This window comes from Meles meles, chromosome 7 (genome assembly GCF_922984935.1).
Source record: "Meles meles chromosome 7, mMelMel3.1 paternal haplotype, whole genome shotgun sequence".
NCBI classification, from domain to species: Eukaryota; Metazoa; Chordata; class Mammalia; order Carnivora; family Mustelidae; genus Meles; species Meles meles.
This window is the reverse complement of record NC_060072.1, coordinates 116,965,612-116,987,937: the sequence shown is the minus strand read 5'-3', so window position 1 is coordinate 116,987,937 and position 22,326 is coordinate 116,965,612. Positions and strand designations below refer to the sequence as shown.

The following is a 22,326-nucleotide window of genomic DNA, read 5'->3' as shown; positions in this document are numbered from 1 at the left end:
ATATATATACTGAGGACCTACGATGTGCCATTTAGTAGAGAATCTACTGCTTTCGTCTTCGATACAACCTCAGTTTAATCCTCAGCACAACCCTTAAGCATATTTTAATAAACAAAACAATAGGATTTTATTTTAAAGATTTTATTCTAGAGAGAGCATAAGTATGCAAGCAGCGGGAGGGGTAGCAGGAGAGAAAGAGAAAGAATCTCAAGCAAACTTGGCGCTAAGTGCAGAGCGCTACATGGAGCTTGACCCCAGGACCCTGAGGCCATGACCTGAGGCAAAATCAAGAGTCAGACACTTTGCAACTGAGCCATCCAAGTGCCCCAAAACATATGTGATATTTATGAATTATGTGTGAAACTTTTTTCCAAACATAATTCAGCAACATAACCACATGACAAGTTCCCAGTGATCGATTCACAATGTGGTTTGGATAACAGAGGTGTGTTGCTGACACACAAAGTATTTGTCAATAAGGCTTACTAAACACAGTAGGAGATACTATGTCTAGAAATGTACTGGGCATGCCCAGCATGTGCAGTGGTGCACTGAACAGCAGAGCTGGTCACTCACGAGACCCACCTCAGCCATGTCCTTATTCATGTCACCACGCCCTACATTCCTAATCGGAAGAAAGGAAATAACTTGATCTGTCTGGGAAGCTATGATGGACTTAAGGATACCACTACATGCAAAGCGCCTTACATATAAAAGTTTTTAGAGAAAAGAGAAAGAACCAATTTTACTAAACATCTAAAACACAACACAAACTGCATATACACTCTATCATTTAATCCTCACAACAAAGTAGGAATTCTCATCATGAGAAATTAAGTCTAGAAAAGATTTCACCATTCCCTGCAGTGGCTGAGGTGGGATTTTGAAAATAGCATCAAAGCGCTCATGGTCTTGAGTTTTGCCATGTTTTTTCACTCCATTTTACTCAAGGAAGAGTGACCAAAGCTAGTAAATAATGCATATGATCCTAGCTGACTACTTAGTGTCAGAGCCAGGATGTATGAAAAGAGAAAATATAATAAAATTTATGTTGGAGAAAAACTTAAATTCTGAACATATAATAAATGAACTTTCATATGGAGTGGGACTTACTATTAAAATGCGGGGGCTGTCATTTTAAGAGAAACATAGAATGAACATCAGGAAATTTTACTTGTGGTTATATTTAGATGGCAAGATTACAAGTGATTTTTATTGTGTCTTTATATAAATAAATATTTTTACCATGAGCATAAAATCTTCTTACAATAAAGGCTATTTTTTGATTTTTTAAAACCTTACCATACTTTTATAAACTATTTTTATTACGTAACATCACTGTATTATAGTATCTCTGAAAAGTGACTTTGCAAAGAATCAAGGGCTTAAAAATCAAACAGAACATTATAAAGAGGTACAAACATGGGATTATTCATTGATATGTATCATATGTAATCAGTCTTAAAAACCAAGCAGAGATTTTTTTTAAAAACCATTTTTGGGGTGTAGCATTCCAAATGGGAGAAAAGATTAAGATGAGAAAAAGACTTCTTAAGATGCCATATAAAATAAATAATTAGGAGAAATTTCAATTAAACAGAATCAAAGAAAGAATGGAGATTAGTGAGGAAGAGTCACAGTAAGGCAAGTTCAACATTGGGTACTGTGGTCCACAAACACCTAAGAAGACTTTCCATAGGGACCAACATAAATATTTTTCATCCTGCTTTCCTAGATGATAAACACGTATTTCACCATTAATAATTCTGAAGGGCTTACTAAGAAAATATATAACATTCCCCAAGTTTTATATTATGTTAAATTGCTAGTAAGCAAGTAAAGAGTAACACATGGGTCCTGTAACAAAATCCACACATGTAAACATGCATTATAATGTGTACTGGCTTATTACTTCCCAATGCAATATTACAATTTCACAAATGAAATGTAGTCATTAACTTACTTGAAACCAGTAAACAGCTTGGATAAAGTAAGTAGCTTAAAAAAAGTGCTTTCACTCAATTTTCTAGTTGAATTCAATGAAGCAAAAACTAGTCAGTAGATTTCCTGGGGATCGAGAGAATGTATTCTCTTAAACAAAATGAAACCGCTTATATGTTTGACACAAAGTCCATAGCAATAACGATAAGTCTGAATGCTCTATTTTAGGTCATGGTTCAACAGCTTATAGTAACGTTAGAGATTAACATTAATAAAACTAATTAGCTATGCATTACAGCACTGTTTCTAATACCCAGAATGTGATAAAAATGCCAAACAAAAATTAAGATATTAAAGAAACACACTCATCTAAAGTACTAGACATGTGTTATATTTGGTATAGCACTTTAGTCTGGTGGTTAGAAACATGGATTCTGCATGATCCTGACAAATTGTGTAACTTCTCTGTGCCTTGGTTACTCACTTACAAGCTGGGAAGAGTACTGTCTACTGAATTTCTATGAGAATCACAGGAGTTCATTAATGCCAATTACCTGGAATACTGCCTCATGATGATTAAGTACTAAGACTTCCCTGTACCTAAGTAAAACTTAATCTTGATTTATAAAATATCATTTGATTTTAAAAATAAGTCTGTCTTCTATCCTATACAAAAGTTTGGTTATAATGATTGAAGTACGTCATGCGCTCCAAGAAAACAATGCACTGATCGAGATGAGTCCCAGCTTTTCCACCTTACATTTGGTATTTCTTTCTAGTGTTTTGAAATCTTACACATGTTCTTTGCTTACATAGGAATCGCAATAAAATATGAATGTTTCACCTGAAGTATTTTATTTCAAATTGTACAGAAAACATTTTTAAACAATTTAATGTTCCACTTATCACAGGATACTTTTCAACTCCAGTCATCACAGGTTTCTAAATAAAAACATTTCAGTATTTAGGATTATGCTCTTTGAAAGCAGTCTAAAACAGAATGCTTCAAATGACATGATCATTTTAAAGAGCTTAGTGCTCACTTATTTTCTGAAAAGACCAAATCAATAGATATTTCTACCAGAATCATATTAAACTATCCATTTCACAACTTTTATGGTCTGCACTGGAAGACAATTCTTCTCAGACTCTGGCATATTTGCAAGTCTTGAGAATACAGGTAGTATCCCCTCCCAAGGGAGGTACCATAACCTCTACAACATAACCCACACAGCACGGAGGCCTTATTTCTGGGCCAATGGTGACATTTCCACGGGTCTGGGGATAAGAGGAACTGAACCAAATACACTGATGCTCATGCTGCTGGCTCTGCTAACAGTAATAAAATCTTTCATCTCTGACCCAGGACTCTCATCCTCCATCACCATCCATGCAACTGTAGCAGGCTAACTAGGTAGCTTGTAAACAGGGTAAAATTTTATTCCTTCTCAATTCCTGACTGGCTACTCCGATACAGACAGATACACACACACACACACACACACACACACACACACACACACACACCTTAATTAATCTGATCAACAAGAAGCCTTGCTGTCATTCTAGTTTGAATTCAGTATTACTAACGAGACTGAATATATCACCATTTTTGTGAAACACTCACATAGGCTCTCTGTAGATTTGCAATTCATTTCAATCATTTATTTATCAGGAGCTTATCTTTTCCAAGACTTTTAACAAAATCTTTATAGACTAGTAATATTATTCCTTTGGATGTCATCTAGATGACCGACTTATGGTTCATGTTCACTTCATGTGAAATGAAGGTGGTGATACAAAGGAACAGTACTTTTCAACAGCAATTTTCTCCTTTCACTGCTTTCCCTCTGCCTTTCATAAGGACCCATACTTCACTTCCCATCATCTTTCCTCTCACCCATGCCCCAAAAGATATCAATCCTCTCTCTGCTTTAAGGTGTAGCCTTCAGGAATAGTTCCAACCAGAAAAACGGTCTAGAGGAAAAGATGTGTTTAGGAACGGTGACTGCCTAGGATGTCAATTTCAACACATTCACTTATAACTAAAATTTCTTGAATCAGAGAAATGAATTAAATGCTGGGAGATCATTTCATTAGATTTAATAACCATATCATTTGCTTTTGATTACACAATTTGATCCAATTATGTCAGTACTTTCGGTTTCCTCAGGTTGTTCCCTTGGGATATAATTAAATCCAGAATTCATGATTTGCAAATGGACTAAAAAACTTCAGCTCATTTTATATGAAAGACGGCCTTATCAATATTTACCAGAAAGAGATGCCTTCAGAAAAAAGAGCTTCATTACAATTTTTAGTATAAAATGATGGAATAAATGATATATAGGACAAGTAAAAAATATAAAACAAACCGACACTAGTTACTTTCAGTTACAAAAATAAAAGGTTGGAAATATTTATTTAGGTCATACTCAGGGATAGAAACTGTTTTATGTTTTACTCTTGAAACATTCTGGTAAAAGAGGATCAAGCTGTCCACTGACCTGTTCTCCAAATGATAGAGCAGGTTGATCTGGGCTACTTGCAATAGGAATGTTCCCTCCGAAAAAAGTTCATCAGTTTCCATTAGTAGGAAACAGACTTTGTAACTAACAACAGATTAAAATAAATTTTAAAACATTCGACAGTAAGTGTCTTTCTAAAAGCCACAACACCTAACCGTTTAATACCAGGACTCCAGAGCACACACATGTGTATGTCCCGGAACAATATGCAGCAGCTTCAGACAAAGACGAAGAACAGGGGAGTACATTCAGAAGACTTTCACACTTCTCCTGTAAAGTCAGCTCAGTCTTTGTTATTCAGATTAGCTTTTCAAGGGCCAGAGCTACCTTTTTCCCCCCTTATTTGAGAAATCTTTTGAATACAAAATACTATTTCCTATTCAAAACCCTGAATCTGTCATTAGGCAATTTCTAAAATAAGTCTCATGGCTCTTCCATCCTGATTCTTCCTTCTCTCTGCAATCCCTGGCTGCCTGATTCCAGGATCTGTATCAGCAGGCTGCATTTCTCCGGCTCTGGCCACCTCTTGGCCTTAAAATGTGAAACCCACTCCTCATCTGGCCACACCCCTTTGTCTCTGTTCTCCAGCACTGTGAAAATCACCTTTATATATGAGAATTCTTTGTAAAAACCGAATTACAGGGGATTGGGGAGGTGGGCTATAAGTATCCTCTAGGGTAGGCCGTCAGATATTAATATAATTTCATCTTTTTTTAAGATTTTTACTTATTTAACAGAGATCACAAGTAGGCGGGGGAGGGGGGCTCAGGCTCCCCGCCAAGCAGAGAGGCCCAATGCGGGGCTCAATCCCAGGACCCTGAGATCATCACCTGAGCCAAAGGCAGAGGCTGAACCCACTGAGCCACCCAGGCACCCCTCATCTTCTTAAAAGAATCATTAAACCATGAGAAAATTTGTATAATACTGTTGCCAAGGTCAAAGCAGTTGAGTCACCAGTATTGGACTAGGTCAAAGAGACATCATGTGCTTACAGACCTCCTTTCTTCTGCTAGTTTAAAGAAATAGAAACTTCTGCCAGTTTAAAATAGGAGCACATATACTGTACTCCATAGGCCTAAGGAGAGGCTTGCCATGGTGCAGGTGTCTTTCCAATGCACTTAAAATTCTATGGCACCACTAATAAAACACCCCAAAGAACACCCAGCCCTGCCTGGCTTCTCCAATAGGACTGGAAAGTTTAAAAGGGTCAGTTTTAAATCACAACCTAAGACTAAATCCCGAGGTTTCTATCAAAGCAATGCCACTACGAAAGCACGGGGAAATTGTAACTGGCCCCAGCACCCTTCTGGTAAACCTTCCAGGGGCTCATGGAGAGAGGGGTGGGTAGGCTGGTAAAAGCAGTAGACACATGCATGCGGAAATCCACTTGGGATAAGCAGAAGTTTGACCACTCAGGTTAAAGACAAAAATGAACGCAATGAAGGACTGCCAAAGCAGTGACTTGGAGGGGCAGCCAAAAGCTTCCAGCAGTTGGTGTGAAGATGTGAATAAACCAGGAGTGCACTGATCCATGTCTAACAATTGGCTCTCAAAGGGGGAAAAAAAAAGTCCTAATTTGTAGCATTTGCCAACACCCACAGTGGACTCTAAGCTACTGACATAGCGTCACCATGGCACAGGGCTGGGAAGACACCCGCACCATCAAAGGACACAACTCCGGGAGTGACTACCAAAGTAGCTGTGAGTACAACTAGAAAGAAAGGAGAGTTCTCAGAAGATTAATAAAGAAAATCAGTAATATAAAATATCATCGCTCCTTCTGACACTTAATCATACTTGGCCAGATTATTGTTTCATTTCGTTTTACATCCTAACAGGGATATTTAATATCAAATGTTTAAATCTTATTTGAATCAACAAATGAATTACTATCAACCAATGAATTTATACCAACAAACCACTCTAACAGCAAAAGAACCATTCCTATCTAAAATCAAAGAGGACCTGCATAAAAGGCCAGTGATCAGGGGATTAGACACTGTAGAGCCTCTGGTCACCTCTGTGGCACCTCAATGGGACTAAAGAAAGGGGTCCCCTTGGAAGGTTCGTGAAGCTGGGATACAGAGTACAGGCTGCATTTTACCCCAACTATTCCCTTCAGCAAGGCACCTACCTAAATGCAAGGGCCCCAAGTGTAACATTCATTTTTGGTGTTTAATAATTACACCTGTTAAGTGCATATATTCAGAACAAAGCATTTTAACTTACAGATATTTTAGTTAAACTCTGAAAAATACGTTATAGGGAGTAATTACCTTACAGGAGGAAGATGGGTAGAAAGAGAGAAAACATTTATGGAGAGTGGTAATAACATTAAACACCTTCATGAACGTTCCAGGGACCACACACAGATGCTATTCCTGTTCTACAACTCGAATTGCAGCTCAGATTACTTAAGTAACCCACCCTCTGTCACACAGCTACCAACCCACTCCTTCAAGGGTGCGCATATAAATCCATCACAGTGGAGGGAGAGCATCTTGAGAGCAGGGCAGATGACCTGTAAATACACACATACACACACACAATTACCAACACCATCACAAGGTGTACATGCAAAATGGAGTTTGCCTGGTGAAACTCTCACCAGCGGGGAAGCAGGAGGGCACCCACAATCGCCCAGCTCCAGTCAGTTCACAGGAGCTATGCTCTGAGCACACAGTGGTGGAGCAGATGCACCACTGAGAGGAGAGATCAGGGCCATTCCCATGCCTGCTGACACAGTCACAAGGAGGGCTGCCAAAGAAGCTGCAGAGAACTTCACGAATGATAAGCAGTAAGAGCTTCCTGGACAAAATGAGGCCAGGTCAGAAGAAGGCAGCCTATGCAGATGACAAGTTCTTCCAGGGAACAAACTCAGCAGTTCGTTCAAGTATGAATCTACAGGGGCACCTGAGTGGCTCAGTGGGTTAAGCCTCTGCCTTTGGCTCAGGTCATGATCTCAGGGTTCTAGGATCGAGCCCCACATCAGGCTCTCTGCTCCACAGGGAGCCTGTTTCCCCCCTCTGCCTACTTGTGATCTCTCTCCCTCTCTGTCAGATAAATAAATAAAATCTTAAAAAAAAAAAAGTATGAATCTACAGTAGGTTTTCCTCAGGCGTCTTTGTGTTCTCAACATCTAACTCCATTCCAGATTCCAGTATTTCAAGTGTGAAGCTTAGTTCTCCTGGAAGGCACTAGATTACTAACAGTAACAACTTAGAGCAACATGAATTTGAAAACACAGCCAGAACCCACCAGGTATTAACATTAACATCCACATGTCAGAGACAGAATGTGGGAGACTATAAACACAGAGAAGCAGCTGCACATGAAATTGCTCTGAGTTCTGTGAACTTCTATTTCTTAAACAGAGATCATAATTGGGACTGTGAACTATTTTTTCCTTCATTAGCTGAAATGACCACATTCAGATAACAGTAAATTCACTTTGCCATTTTAAAGAAAATGTTAAGAACCTAGATTATATATTAAAAAAATGTGTTTTTTTGGAAAATTTCAATCCTACAGAAAACTGAATAAATATATTCAACCGAATGTACCTTATATCTAAATTCACTAATTACTAATGTTTATCTTCTCTCTCATATAGGTTTCATTTTTTAACTACTGAGATTAAGTTGCCATAGATATTCTTAAAGGTGACTTGAAGATAATGAATTATTTTCAAAAACAGAAAACAGAATACAGTTGTCATTTTTTTTTTTTAATTTGGAAAAATTTTGTAAGGAACGGATAGGAGCATATGTCTCAGTGGTTTTCAATTATCAACTGCATTTATTTTGTTTAGCTTTTATGATGTTTTACAAAAAAAAAAAAAAGGGGGGGGTGCTTGGGTGGCCCAGTGGGTTAAGCCTCTGCCTTTGGCTCAGGTTGTGATCTCAGCCTCCTGGGATGAAGCCCCACATTGGGCTCTCTGCTCAGCGGGGAGCCTGCTTCCCCCCTCTCTCTCTACCTGCCTCTCTGCCTACTTGTGATCATCTCTCTCTCTCTCTGTGTCAAATAAATAAATAGAATCTTCAGGGGGGAAAAAAAGGAGAGAAATTAAGTTTAAACGTCAAAAGACTAGAAATTTAGGACTGGAGATTCCACAGGTACTTTTCAGTATAGTACAAATAAAATATTCTTGGTTTAACAGATTACGATGTGATTTTAGAGACGTTTCCACATGGAGAAATGACCAGGAACCAACTGAGAAAGGATAAGATTTGGATTTCAAAATAGGTGAGAAAGTAGCCAGGCAAGCCTAAAAATAACTTTTTTTAAAGATTCTCTTTATTTAAGAGAGAGCGAGCACAGGTAGGGTGAAGAGCAGAGGGAGAAGCAGACTCCCCACTGAGCAGAAAGCCCAATGTGGGGCTTGATCCCGGGGTTCTAGGATAATGACCTGAGCTGAAGGCAGACGCTTAATGGACTGAGCCACACAGGCACCCCCAAAAACAAATTTGAAAGAATATATAACTTTTGTTTACTAAAAGCATACTTTATTAAAGTTTTTCTTAAGTCTATAAACATAAATCTATTTCATAATTGTACATTTTTCAAATATTTGGGCGTGCTGATTCTAAAAAAAATATTTGTTCTATGTGCTAGATGACTAGATAATGAACTTTGAGATTTACCAAGTAAATTTTTGGAGTTTATCAGGAAACTCTTTTAAGACAGTAGAATACCATGATGGTGCTTATTATACATGCTTTATTCTGAACATTATCCATATTCCTAATGGGCATGTGAAATAACAGTTATTCTACCAGACTTAATCTTTTGTTTTATAAATTGGAGCAAATAAATTAAAGGTTCATTTAATATCTATCATTACTATTTATCATTACTATTCCTCAGAAAACTACTACTCTGCTTTAGAAATCTTTAATTTGCTAGTCTTTATTGAGTTTCTACCTTTAAATCGTGGTACTTGACACAAAGACATTTATCTGGTCATGTCCCATTTTCTGAAAGCAAGTGATTCCAAGCTTGCCCCAAGACTGGATTCAACTTTTTAATAAAAGAGACTATGCATTTATAAAAATGAATACAAAAATATATTTTTAAAATATTAAACTATTAATTTTAAATTAATCAAGTAAACTTTAAAGAAGTTGTTGGATGTTGAGGAACGAATGGGAGAGAAGTAATGCAAGGGAAAATTATTTAAAGCAAAGGAAATCAACCCACCTCAGCTTTGGAACGTATGTATTTCTCTGGCAATTTTTTTTAATGTTATAAACAATATGTCCCCATCATTAAGTCATCTAATAAAGAATTAAACTACTGCTAAAGTATACAGAATAAAATAAAGAAATCCCATTTCACTCCTATAATTCTATTCCAAGTTGTTCCCTTAGAATTAATAATGGTTGCAATTTGGAAGAAAAAAATTCCCTCAATTTCCTTTTTATATACATAATAGGTCCATATACTCAGGTATAATCTTTATATGAAATGAAACATTACATATACTCAGTGAAACTTATTCCCTTCGAAATCTTTCAATAGTACCTCAATTGTTTCAATGGCTGTAGAGTATTCTATAGTACAAATATAAAATAATTAATACAGCCACTGCTCCATTAATGGACGACAATAACTTGTCTCCAGTATTTTACTACTGTAACAACAACATACTTATCCATGTGCAAACATTTCTGTGGGTAATATTCCCATTAGTAAAATTTTGAAGTCAAAGGCAGATATTGCCAAATCCACTTTCAGAAAGGCTTCATCAATTACATTTCAATTTGTAGTACATGAGCACAGCTATGAGGCCACATCATTGCAAATATCTGATAGGAAAAATATTTTTTTAAGATGTATTCATTTTTTTGAGAGAGAGAGAGCACACACAGTGGACAGGGAAGAGGAAGAAGGAGAAGCAGATACTGCGCTGTGCGCAAAGCCAGACAACAGGCACTGTCTCATGACCCAGAGATTACCACCTGAGCCAAAACCAAGAGTCAGATGCATAACCGAGTGCGCCATTCAGGTGCCCCGATATGACAAATATTTTTAATATTTGCTAAACGATAGCCAAAAAAAAAAAAAATCAGTATCTTAATTTGCATTCCCATGATCCCTAGTGAAGGCGAGCATCTATTCATAAGAAGACAACTTCTACATTTTCTTGGAAAATGAAAAAAAATTTTAATAAAAAGGCTTAATTAAGCCAATACACTAAAGTGAAGAGGAATTTTTATTCCTACCCATTTTATTAAATGATGTACTCTGATCAACAGCAAAGTTTTAACAACCAGGTCACATGTGCAAGACAGATGGGCAAAACAAGAGTGTGTGATTGTCAAGAGAATGAAGCAGATGACCTGATGGCTGGTGGTCATGAGCCCAGGACTCAGCGGGCCTGAGCTCTAGGACGCATCTGCATATAGTCCTGTCAGCTTTATACGGCATCACGGCCTTTACACGACTGAGAACATGACTCTTCTCTTTGTCCAGGAGACGGTCAGTGCCTACCAGCATTCATAACATATTGCACATGTACAATAGTTCTTGTGGAACTGAATCGAGACACATCACATGTGCACATTCACAGAAAGAAGATACTAGATTACAACTGGTCATTTAAAATGCGTACTTAAAGCATTTCATGTGATATCAACTCCCACCAATAGGCCTGCCGGCTCAAATGGTGATACTCAAAGATATACACAATGTTAGAACAAGGTTATCTTTGGACACACATTTTGTTACTCTTCAATCTATAATTTTAAAACACAAAACACAATTGATCTTTTCAAAGTGATCCCAAGGTAAAGTTTAAACTGAACTAGTACATACTAGTTCTCTATATTATTGATTTGTATAAATCATATACAGCTGAAAACCTGGTGTCCATCTTTTTTTTTCCCAGATGAGACAGAGCAGACAGAGAGCATTATATTAGTTTCAGGAGTACAAGAGAATAATTCAGTATTTATATATATTGTGCAATGATCATCACAATAAGTCTAGTTAAGCTCCATCATAACACATAGTTACAGATATTTTTTTCTTATGAGAACTTTTAAGAACTACTTTTAGCAACTTTCAAATACACGATATAGTATTATTAACTATACTCACGATACCATACAATGCATCCCCAGGTTTATTTATTTTATAACTGGAAACATGTACCTTTTGACCACCTTCACCCATTTTGCCCAACCCCCAACCCCCCTGCCTCTGGACCATCACTCTGTTCTTTGTATCTAGCAGTCTGGTTTTTGTTTTTCTTTTAGATTCCTCATATAGGTGGGATCATATGATATTTGTCTTTCTGGGCTGGACTTGTTTCACTTACATAATGCCCTCAAGGTCCATCCATGTTGCCACAAATAGAAAAATGTCCTTTTTTTTTTTTTTATGGCTGAACAATATTCCATTGTGCACACACACACACGCACACACACATACACCCACATCTTGTTCATCCATCATCCCATGATGGACACTTAGGCTGCTTCCACATCTTGGCTACAGTAAATAATGCTACAATGAATATAGGAAATACAGATTATCTTCCTCAAATTACTGTTTTCATTGCCGTGGGGTTTACGAGCATATGAATCACTAACTCATTGGGGTAAACATTGGGTGCAGTCTGGTAAACTGAGGAACTTGATAAAAGCAATGAACCCTTTTCCCAGGAATAAGCTCATCAAACAAGGTATTTTCCTTACGAATTCAGGGAGTTCTCATCCATCTAACCACTTATTTATCAACTCAAAACTGAATGCCTATGATGTGCCTGGCACTGTCCTAGGCATTTGAGACATGAGTGAATAAAACAGACAGTATTTCTTTCTTCCTGGAATTTATATTTTAGTAGGCAGGACAAAAATATATACAAAAAATGTAATAAATAAGTAACTTATATGAATGTGAGAGAGTGTTATTAAAGACAGAGTAAGGTAAGGGGAGCTGGGAACGGAGAAGGTGGGAAATGCGGATGCAGCAGTTAAAGTCAAAGCTGTACACACAGGTGAGGAGACAGCCTACTGAGGGGAGTGGAATCCAGCAACGATCCACAGGACCAGGGACAGTTAAGGAGGGAATGTCTGGGGAAAGAACATTCCAGGCAGAGGACCAGAGCAAAGACCCTAACAGAGCACAGGCATTCAAGGAACACACCTCACAGACTTCCCAAAACACCTCCAGGGACTCACCCCACCTTCTCCCAACCCTACAAATGTCAGTTCCTGGAGAATCTGTCGCCTATGTAGTTATGGTACACTAGACAATGGCATGGGTTTCAGAGCCAGAGAAACCTACATTTGGATGCAAATTGTTGTCCTTGTTTTTATATAACCCTTAGCAAGTTTTAGGACTTTTAAGACCCAAGCGTCTCATCTAGAAAATGGGGATAATAATGTGAAACTCTGTCTCATAGGTTCTACATAAGGACAACGCATATGAAGAGCTCAGCACTAGGGAATCTAACGAACAGCACAGTGATCCGAGTCAACAGCACTACATTCCAAACTTCCGAGTTGCTAAGAAATTAGACTGCATTGTTCCCACCACAAAAAAGAAATGAATTATGTGGCATCGAAGAGTTATTATAATTAACACCACGGTGGTGATCACACTGAAAAATATAAATGCATCATATTAATACTTCGTACTTCCTAAAATCACACAGTGTTATATGTCAATTATATCTGAATAAAAATAAATAAGCTCCTACTTTTAAAAAAATTAAACAGAGTAAAAAATCAAGATACTGTAGATCTTGTAATATCATAACACTCTCTCTCTCTCTTTCTCTCTCTCTCTCGAGTTTAAAAAAAAGCCAACCCATGTTTTTATTATTAAAATTGTTTCTATGAGAACTTAAGTATTAAGAAGTTAAACTATGTAAGAATTACTAAGGTTTTCCATACCACCTTAAAAATCACAAGGATTTTTTTTAATTCACAGAATCATTATAGGGCAAATAATAATGGCCTGGTAAATTTATAACCACATGGGAAATTGAAAAGTAACTACAAACTGGTCCAATTTTTATCTTCTTATTTACAGGAAGTCCTTAAGCAATATTAGTCTAGCAAAAAGCAGCTCTACACAGACTGAAGATTAACTTTTAAATTCTCCTTTATTTTGAATCTCATATATTTCTATATTTTCAAATGTTATATACCATAAGATCTAATGCTTTACACATTAATGTGTTACATAATAGTAAAAACAACAACAGATGAGAAAAGTGAAAATCTGATGATAAATAGTTCCATCATCCCATTACATCAATCCATGTGCAAGGTAAAAATAAAGTCAAGAGTCATGTCATATTTTCTAACAAACAAATATTACAAAGTTCCTTAGCAAAAAGAGGGATTCTAATCATCAGAATCCCTTGGGAAAAGAATCATGCCCAATGCTATTTAATATATTTACAGCATATCTGTTGGAAGAAATAGACACAAGATATATTCCAGTAACACAAAACCTACTCAGTAAGTAGAAACCAGAAGGGTCTTTGAAACACTCCAGAAGGAACTAATCAAATATGAAACATGATGAAATCTGGCTTATTAATGCAAGGTAATCAAAGTTCTCTTTAACTCTATATTTTGAGAGTTGCTCAAAGGAGCAATGGCTTCTTCCCATTAGCAGGAAACTAGGCAACAACCCCTCCTATCATTTAAAAACAAAACAAAACAAAACACATCCCTCCCATTTCTCTTAGCATTCCATGTTTTATATCTCCTATTTATTCCTCAACCTTCCAGAAATCTGGTGCATGTCCCTTCATTGTCCAAAAATTATCACCAGCCACTTTTAAGGTCTTAGTTATAGGAAACCACATCTTGATTATTACCAAGACCAACTGACCCTACCTCCTAGTATCAGATTTATTCTTTCTTCCTCTACTGCAACAGTCTGGGTTTAGGATGTTCTTTCTTATTGTCCTAATGGGGCTCTCTCTTCCCAAATCAGTGGCTTCAATGGTTAAAGAAACCTGTTTTCTAAATCAGTGTAACAGAATCAACCCCTTTTCTTCATGACCAATATTGTCTTCTCCGATTACGTATTTGGATACTTTCACAACCTAGACTTAAGTATTGCTATCCAACTGTCTACAAAGGAACACCAAACCCTCAACACAATTACTCACCAACAAAAATCACCTCGATTTTCATGTTTCTGTAACCTTGTTCTGCCAGGTTCCCATTATACACCTTCAAGACCCAAAGTGAATACCATTTATCCAAAGCAGTCCCAGTGTTTTGGAGCAGAGTTCCTAAATACCTGCCCAAATGTCACATCCACCTGAAATGGTCATATGATGCCTTTCACCTCTCCTCTGTGACCTCATCACAGGCACGATGATTCTAGTCCTCTTTGACCTCCAAGATTGTTAAGTTATCTGACAGCAGGGGTGGATTATGAGTAGATTATTTTAGTCCATACCAAGCACTGATGCTTATACTCAATTCTACAGAAATATTTAACTAAACAAAAACAAAAGGGAAAATTTAGTATTATATTTTCAAATGTAGAATAGGCTGGCTTTGAAACCAAAATCTAATGGTAAATATTCATGTTGCTCAAATGAATGCTCTTCTTTGCAAATGTACCTGACTCACAATATTAAGAATGTAGGAGGCTGGAATTAAGTTCTAGCTATAAGACTAGTCACACCATGAAGGGGAAGAAAATGAGAGTGGTGGTCCAAGCCATACAGAGGCTATGGCAGAGGAAGAAATAAATAGCCAAACACCCCCTACTGGCATGTGGAAGAGGGAGAGCTGGATAAAGAGCTGGAACATACTGTAGCAACCAGAGCTAACTAGGAGAAAGAGGACAGGCAGACCAGCGTCCTGCAAGGTGGGCAATGTCAAAAACATGGCTTTAGGCAATAAACCCATCCCCTAGCCCACCCCCATGGCTACCCCAATCTTCAACAGAGGAAGCCTTATTAAAGAACCTCTCCCAGCTCCCTTGACCCCAGTTACTATGAAATTTTTAAGTCAGTGTGACTTACAGGATTGTTGTTATGAACTGGCCTACTAAGATGAGGGAAAATGCAAAGAGCCCAAAGTCACCAACTCTCCTTGTCTACTCACAAATACATGTGATTGTTTTATTGTCAAAAATACCTAAAATTCTACACGTTGCCTTTATTTCTAACAGTTTAGTTTGGAGGTGAAAGACAGAAATGCACAAATGAATTATTCAAAATAAAGATGAAAGTGGTGTGGCCCTTCACTGTTTGGGATGGAAAAGGGAGGCTGTCATAAAATTGACAGGTAGGAAGGTCAGAGCCCAGCCAACAGGATAAAAGGACCAAGCAAGAATACAGAGCCAGAGGCTCTCTGATTCAAACCATAAAGATGGGGTGGTTGGGGAGGGGGGGGTTAGAAAAAGAACAAAAACTAGTTTATTCTACATCAAACACACACACAATAAGAAACTATGGAAAAAAAAATCAATGAAAATTTGTTAGTAGTGCAAAATGTTGTACCAAAGAAATTAAAAATAGTAGCCCAGGCTAAAAGTGGTTAAGAAAAAGAACACAATAAATTACTTCTTTAGAAATCAAAGGATATATATGGAAATTTTCTTTTAGAAGATACAGTCTTAGTTTCTAGAATCAGAGTAAAATGCTTAAAAATGTAGTTTAATTTGTAAAAGTTCTAAATAAATTTGAAATACAAAATATCATAAAAAATAATGCCTTTATATTTTAGAGCCAAAAAGAGTTACAGTGTAGAACCTAAAAAGACTATTAGTCTGAATGAGAAAGGAAAAAATATATATATATGTATATATAGCCAAATCTCAGAAGCTGGGAGACCAAACTTTTATATAGCATAAGCACTGGATAAAATATCCATAAATTCAAGTAACCGGAATATATTCATGAATTGAGGATCTAGTTATGTTTACTTCACCTATTTGAATTTAAATAAAAGATCAACCTACATGAGAAGCATTATAGCTACAAGTAGATAACAATACTTACAAGTGAATAAAAATCTGCTATACCTACAGACATAATGCTTGTGCTTCTTCCTAAGATACTGAGAAACACCTTATTTAAAGTGTTTACAGTCCTACTACAACCAAAAAACATGCTGATGCTTGACTACATTTTTTTCTTATTGTCAAGGGATTTTAAGCGTACATATAATTATATGAAAAGCATCACCACCTAATACATGTGGAAAATACAAAGAATACTGATTATATACTCCAAAAATGTTTCAAATACAAAAAGCATAATCTAAGATTTTTTACAGTGGAATAGACTGTTGTATGTAATTTTCTTATTATTCTACCTAACAAGGCTTTATATGTAAAGATAAGAAGCAAGTTGAGTTCCTAATGATAGAACATGACTACTGAAAATTTATAGCAATCACTAGGACACGGTGAGTGGCAGAGAATAACAATAAATTCTGTATTAGGTTTTGATTAGCATGTTACATAATTAAAGTAACATTTACTGCATACTGAGCTACATTATTTTACTGAAGTGCACCAGGTAAGTTCTACTGCCTACTTTTTTACAAATAAGAAAATTGAAACAGGAAAGAATCAAATCCATATGACCAAAGTCACACAGCTAAGGCAACAGAAATCTAAGTTTTCCTGGGTCCAGGACATAAGCTGCAAACCACTATGGAATGGTCATTAAAACTTCTGAACAATTATACTCGTGAGAGAGGGAATTTCCCCACAATTGCCCACAAAAGGAAACAGCTGCTCGGAGAGGTCAGCCTAGGAGGGAATGAATTCTAAGCTTTGTGATTGTGGGCACACAACACCACTTGCTCACAGGGTTTTGCCCACAGAGGGAGCATCAGAACATCTTTTACTCGAAAGTACTGAAAATAGTATCCAAGTCACATGATAAAAACTGGTATTTTGTGGAAAGATCATTAACTGAAATAAATTATTTGGATTTCCTCAAAATTTTACCACACTCCCTTTTCCCCAGAGACACTTTTAGAACATTACTTTTCAATAAGTGGCCATTTCAATCCATGTTCTGCTATTCCAAGAAACTGAAGATTAAGAGGCTTATTCAATTTTCCATTTAAGAAGTATGAACTAGGATCCGATTTTGGTCTACTTGACTAATAATCTCAGTCCCACCATTTCCATTTTCAAGCACAGCGATGTCTTACAGCAAGCACCCAAAGCACACATGATCAGAGACTAAGTTAATTAATGACACAATAGTGATTCAAGAGGTGGGGGGACATCTGACCAAAAGGACTGGAATATTTATTTGAAGGGAAGGAAGAGCAATCCAACAGAGTTCAAGATAGGCATGAGATCATGGTAGGAGATGAGGCCTAAAAAAGTTAAATTGGATTTTGGATTGCAGAGTACATAGAATACGAAGCTAATGAGTTTAATTCTAAATCAGAGTGCAGGAGGGAGTTTCGTCGTGCTTTTAAACTGGAGGGTGATGCAATATAAGTGGTGGTTTGAAAGATAATGCAAATAGGAATATGCGGAATTCACTAAAGAAGAAACAGATGGTAGAGGGAGATACATATTACATCAGTCCGGTCAAGAGGAATATGGCTGGGATGAGAACAGGTGCTAAGAAAGTAGAAAGATAAGCACGTATTCAAGAGTAAAGGTATTAATATGGCATACCTGACAACAGAGAAAACATGAAGGAGAAGAACAAAATCAGTTTGGATTGTGGAAGATACATGGCAAAATTATAAGGAATGAGGTCATAGATAATTACAGAATTCTCTAGGTTTAGGAACTATTTGGAAATGAGCGACATGCAATTTCGCAGGGGGTGAAGGTCACTGGGGCATGCAGAGGCTGTGAGATTCTGCATACTAGATGCAGAGTCAGCTCCAGAATAAGGAGTTTCACCTCCACTGTCCTTTCGACGAGGGACCACATCCCCTCTCCTTGGGAGAAAGTATGAAGATAGTTCAAAGACATCCAGGAGAGAAGGAATCAGCCAGTATTTGTAGGTAAGCACAGGCTAGAGGGACAGGAACAGAAACTAAATGATCACACCAAGGAAAAGCACATCAAATCTCATCTAGAGAAATGACCTGCATGCACATAGGCAGCAAAAGACAGACATTTTTCTGTAAATAACACCAGTGAGCTTAGAAACAGAATGTCAGAGAAGCCAAGGGCAAGTCTTCTAGGGATACAACAGATTCAAAGTGCTAGTTCAGCCACTTACGGACAGCAGGAGGAAAACTGCACATGTACCTCAAGAAAACACTTTCAACCATCAATAAAAGTTCCTTGTATATTTTTATGATTTCCAGTATATTTAAGAAAATAACACCCAGGATTCATCTTTTTATAATCCACAACAAAATTAGTTAAATAATAATGTATATGCTAATACAACATACTCTCTAGTCAAAAGTAAAATTTTTTAAATTGAAATAGTCATTATCTTGAGGCACAGAAAATACCACAAATCCCTGCTTAAGCCATGTTCAATGTTAGACAACTAAATTAGCAAAAAAGTCTGAAACACAGCTCAATGGAAACAATCTCTTTAAAATAACAAACACATTATTTTTATTTGAATTGAGACTTATTTTTCTTGGCCAACCTACAAAAGTATGTTTCTCCTTCTAAGAGTTCAGAACATTAATGCCAAAGTCTCAGCCAAAGGTTTATAAAAGTATTAGTGAATTCGGGTCTGTTTATGATTAAAATACAAAGTTCTCAGGCAAATTAGTCCCTCTAGGGACCTAAAATATGAGTAAGTCCAAAAGCCTAGATTTCTGCTGATATAATCTAAGATTCTTGCCCTCTTCTCAAACTTTCTCCAACTTAATCTGGAAGAGACTCATGAAAAGTAAAACTTTCAGTATGTGAAGAAAGATATACTATCTATGGAATGAGATATTCTTCATGCAAGTGCTTGCTATAAAAATGTTTTAGGACAAGTACACTTTTAGATACACAAATTACAGGCAGATCGCTCCTTGAAATTATGAACACACTCCATACAAGGGTAGGTAGCGCGTGGACGCAAACACCATGAAGATCTAGCGCCACCTGCAGTGCACTCATGCCTCCTGAGCAAGGCCAGAAGGAAGCCCCCAGGGGCCACGCTCTCACGGAGACAGGCAGGAACACACAGGATTGTAAGGACCCGTGCAAGTGCCAAGACGGAAACGGGTAAGAAAGCACTACACACACTTGACTTCGGTTTTGGCACAGGCGGGCATGTGGACGAGGGAATTCTGCAGGAAGCAAGGTGGCAGGAGAAGTGTCCCGAGCCGGGAGACCCCTATGGCGAGCGCAGAACCGGACGTAGCAGGAGAACGGGAAGAGCCCGCCAGCCCCTGCCCGGGGCCTGCGATGCGCACGCCGGGAAGCCGGCCAACCCGCGAGCAGCAGCTCCACAGGTCAGCAGAGTAACACCAGGAAGACCTCATCACCAGCAAAACCTCAGCATCAAAACTAGCTTTTACGGAGTGTTTACGGTGTGTTAGGTACCGTTTTAAAAGTTTTACATGAACTGTCTCATCCATGCCTCCTGATCCTCTGAAATGCGTCTTACAAAGTTATGAAACCTGATCTGAGGCTTAAAAACTTCAGAAATTTTCTCAGCGTAACACACGCTACGAAATTCCAACCCAGGTCACTCTGACTTTCAGCAGCAAGCTGTTAACCACTTCATCCCTCACCGATGCTGAGGATGGTGTTAAGCACGACTCTTCCTGTCCCATCACCCTGATCTCACTGGAGACAGGGGTGACAGGGGTGACGGGGGGGATGGCTGTGATGCTGTTGCAGGGACCCAGGAAAGAGTGGATGGCAGCCTGAACTTGGGAAGGAGACTGTGGGTGGAGAGGAATGGGTAAATTTCTGAGAGACGTTTAGAAAGAGAATCTCCCGACAGAAGATACAGTGAAAAGAAATAGCAAAAGTGAGGACTATACTCAAAATGTCACAGGCTGGTCAATGATGCAAGCAACAAGATCCCAGGCTCTTTTCTTTCGGGAAAATAGCCTCAATAATAACCACCATATTCACAGATCAACACGTACTCATATTTACACAAGGCTTTTCTTGGAGAAAATTAGATTCTGTATTAATTTATGTCAACTACGGCATTTAATAAATCAGAATTTTATGTATAAAAGATAGAAAAACTGATATAAGTATCCAAACCCAACTGTCACAAATGGTGAAAGGCCTTTGGAATAGGGGCACACATTCCACCATTCTAAACACTTAAATGTGATTTCACAAATTTCACATTTGGTATCTATAATTAATAAAATATTTTACTGTGTGCATAGCCATTTCTGATCTACATATTGATGCTAGAGATAAAAAATGTGACTAGGAAATCACTGCATTTATAGCTATCTCTGATACTTTCACTTCTAATTGCAGAGGCCAACACCTTACCATCTCAACTTTCTGAACACCAGAGAGAGAGAAGTTTGGAAAAAACAAGAATAATCTAAACTAGTTGCTTTGCAGAGTGAACTAGTAAGTACATCCATAAACAGAGACAGTTTTAATCAACCAGGACACCCTTGAATACTCATCTAAACCTTTAAATGGTAGAACTATGGGAGAAAGGAAGGAAGGAAGGAAGGAAGTATGGATGGATTCCTGGTCCTAATAAGTGAGAATAGAGTAAGAGGCAATTTAACAATTTAATTTTTGACAATTCAAAATTTACTGACAATTTAAATCTGTCAATAATCCCTCATTACTGGTGGGAGTATAACTTGGCCTAACACCTACTGAGGTCACTTTGGAAATATCCATCAAAGTTACAAATATATATATTCTTGTATAAATCCACAGATGTACTATTTCAACTTTAGATATCTATCCTAGTGATACTCCATGCAAAATGGCTTATGTACAGAGGTTATTCATTTTCTAACAGCAAAGAGAGTAAGCAATCCAAATGCTCATCATCAGCAGACAATGGCCCATCTAAACAAAGGAAAAATATTAAACTCTTTCAAAAGGAGACACTTTTTACATTCTACTATGGAAAGTCTGCCAAGCCCTATTAAGCAAAATAAATAAATAAATAAGTGAATGCACAGAACATGGTAAATAGTATTTACATAAATACATGAAAAGAAGATAAATTTTGACATTTTCTCATAAAAGAATGATAGTATTTGAAAGGATTCTCAAGAAACTAGTACCACTGGTTACATATGGGGAGGGGAGCTAGCAAGTGGAAGGCAGCATTTTGCAGATTCACGTGAAATGTTTGATTTTGGAACTCAGTATATGATATTTGCAAAAATCAAATAACACCTTCTAAAAAGTAAAAAGAAAAAAAATCACATTATCAACTTCATCCCCATATAGTCTATGAGTTATACTGTCATCCAACATAACACGGAAGGTTCTAAACATTTGTCTCATTTAGATATCTAACAAGCCCTGGGGATAGGAAGGAATAAACAGGGACAACTCTCACCATTAACTCAAAAAAATTTAAATTCTCTACAAGCTTGTGTGATGTCATCTTCTTGTCAGAATCAATTCCTTTAACTAAAAAACTTATTATACAGTTCCATCAGAAATAAAAGATATTTCTTCTCTCTTTGAAGATAATTTCTAAAACTCAATTTCATATCAAATATCTAATTCTATCAAATATTCATTTTATAAAAAGAGAAGCTTTACTCGGAGAACTGAATGAACAAAATAATATCAAAAAGCTACAGACTAGGCATAATATGCTAATTAATGGCAGATCAGAATTCATCATATCCATATTTTATATATCGAATACAAGAGTACCAAAACTGTATTTTTCCTGAAAAAAGAAAATTTATCTCTAAAAGAAAATAAAATTTTACCAGCTTGAGGTCCCAGAGTAATGGTATAA

At 37.2% G+C, this 22,326-nt stretch overlaps 1 protein-coding gene across 20 annotated transcripts in view; it reads right to left on the bottom strand.

The window, feature by feature from the left end:
- PARD3 (par-3 family cell polarity regulator) overlaps nt 1–22,326 on the bottom strand; it is a 666,688-nt gene that overhangs the window by 301,806 nt on the left and 342,556 nt on the right. Inside the window, exon 1 of one of the 20 annotated variants that reach the window (XM_046011691.1) lies at nt 1,964–2,052. The exons of the other annotated variants lie outside the window; for them this stretch is intronic. The gene's annotated coding sequence lies outside the window, so the exon portion shown is untranslated. Of the gene's footprint in view, nt 1–1,963; nt 2,053–22,326 lie in introns of those variants that run through there. 20 annotated transcript variants of the gene reach the window in all.